General features: G+C 47.9%; 1 protein-coding gene across 2 annotated transcripts in view; it reads right to left on the bottom strand.

The window, feature by feature from the left end:
- The window catches only part of cux1a (cut-like homeobox 1a), a 113,076-nt gene that overhangs the window by 36,002 nt on the left and 74,574 nt on the right, over positions 1-2,500 (bottom strand). The gene's annotated exons all lie outside the window — the stretch shown is intronic.

Below are 2,500 nucleotides of genomic sequence, written 5' to 3'. Positions count from 1 at the left end.
TCTCATATAATGTTCGCAATTCCGCAAAGTTAGCGCGCGGCCCGGGCCACTGACCGGCGGGGGCTTGGCTCGCTCTCTGACCACCGCCGCCGGGGTGCTTTTTAACTCCCTTTTTTTTTCGTTAACAGAGAGATGTCCATGTCCCAGTAACCTCTCAGTGACTGGTGTGCCAACCTCAGCGTCAAGAGAGCGGCACAAGCCCCTGGAAGACCCCTGGACTGTCCAGCCACTTTCCTGGACTGCCCCCTTCCCTCCCTCCCTCCCTCCCTCCACCGCCCTCCCCTCCCCTCTCGTCCCCCGTCTGCTGAAGCCGTGGCTCTGGCACTGGTTCACGCACACACACACACACACACACACACACACACACACACACACGCACACACATACACACACGCGCACACGCACACGCGCACACACACACACACACACGCACACGCACACACGCACACACACTCACTCACAGAGACCTTCTGCCCCTGGGCCATATCCCTGTGGCCTCAATCCCAAAGTTTCCATACTGCACTTGTTGACCTGCCGCTCTATCACACGATAAGCTCCTGTGTCCTATGCTTGAACACATCCTGGTAGGCTGTGCACATGAAGCCTGCATAACGCTGCACCCTTAATGCTTTGAACATATCAATAACACCAACGACACAACTGGCCACTACTCACAATATCATATCATAATAATGCATTATAATATCAATGTAAGATATTATAATGGGACAACATTAATATCATGGACATCATAATAATAATAATAATAATAATATCATAGTGTTGTTCTATTGAATACCATTTGAATATATCATCCCAAATAAAGCAGCACAAAGCCATTTCAATAATTGCGATGACAGAGCTCTCTGGGCGGCTGGGTGCTGCACTTGGGCAGTGTGTCGTGTCCAGGGCCATAAGCTCCTTTCTGTGTTTAAAAGCAGCATTCAAACGGATATGCCACTAAAAGCACACTAACACAGACCACACAGAGAGCATTAGGACCTCTCCAAAAGCAGCCCGTCTGTGCTTTTATGTGTGTGCGTGTGTGTGTGTGTGTCTGTGTGTGTGTGTGTGTGTGTGTGTGTGTGTGTGTGTTTATATTGGTGTATGTTCACCTTGTATTTCCAACTGGAGCTCATACAGTGCTCATCATTCACACATATGTGCGCGCACGCACGCACACTCACACACATACACCCTCTCTCTCACACACACACACACACACACACACACACACACACACACACACACACACACACCTCACATTATATTACTCCCATGCAGTGATGTGTTAAATGCTCTGCTGATTCATTTAATGGGAGCATGTAATTTGAATTTTGCTCATTTGAGACGCTGAATAGTCTTCATTGGGCTTTTGTGTTCAATCTCAAAGGCGTTTAGCGGAGCGGTACACAGGGCTGCTATTGATTCAACCCATTTTTGGAATTTACGAGAGGGCACAGAAAGACACCGCATCCACTCTGCCAAACAGACGCCACTTCCCTGTTCCAATTTCAAAACAAACGTTCCACTGTAAATCAATAGCGGAGGTTAATGATGAGGAGCCATTTGCTTTGCGATACACCTAGATACTGTACACCCTCCCCCCCCCTCGTTGACATTAGCCAGGGGAGGGACACACAAAGCTATTGGTAAATACTTTACAGGTTCAGATGCCTCAGATTTAGAAGCATAAGTGCTTTGTCCCTTTGACCCAATGTGCACAGATACGCAGATGTCTCTTTGAGGACAACGGGCCTAAGCCGGCCCAAATTGGATGACAGTGTCATTATACCGACTGTGTTCCATATACCAATATAAGCAGAATAGCTTTGGAAATATGACGGTTCAATCAAGGTCCGTGGCCATCGCTATTAAACACCGTTGGGGTGGTCAGGGATTTGCGCATTAGGGATGATGCGGCAAAGGGGATCAGCGGGGTTTGTAATGCCTTAACGGAGTGTGATCTCTGCTCGTGGCTAAATGCCACACACACACACACAGGCACACTAGCATGAACACACGCACACACACACATAAACACACACACACACACACACACATACTGTAAACACACACACACACACACACACACACACACACACACACGCACACGTAAGGGGCGCCATCCCTTCTGCAACAACAGAGTGTGAGCTGAAGCAAGAAAATGCGAGGCCACTGTCTGTGGTGAGGCCTGGCAAATGTGAGCTGCTTCTGCTGACAAATCAAATGAAAAGGGCGTGTGAAATGGGTACGTGTGAAACCTTATGGAGACCAATGAAGATGACAGCATCAGTCTCGATACTGTAAGAAATATTTTATGCATGAGGGTCTTTGTGTCTGTGTGTATGTGTGCGTGAGAGAGAGAGAGAGAGAGAGAGAGAAAGAGAGAGAGAGAGAGAGAATGGGGACATTTCTGTTTGTTTTGTGTGTGTGCACATAAATATCTGTATGTGTTTGTGTGCGTGTGTGTGTATGTGTGTGTGTGTTAGTGAGTGGC

The sequence above is a fragment of the Sardina pilchardus genome, chromosome 5 (assembly GCF_963854185.1).
Source record: "Sardina pilchardus chromosome 5, fSarPil1.1, whole genome shotgun sequence".
Classification (NCBI taxonomy): domain Eukaryota; kingdom Metazoa; phylum Chordata; class Actinopteri; order Clupeiformes; family Clupeidae; genus Sardina; species Sardina pilchardus.
This window is presented reverse-complemented; position numbering and strand designations above follow the sequence as displayed.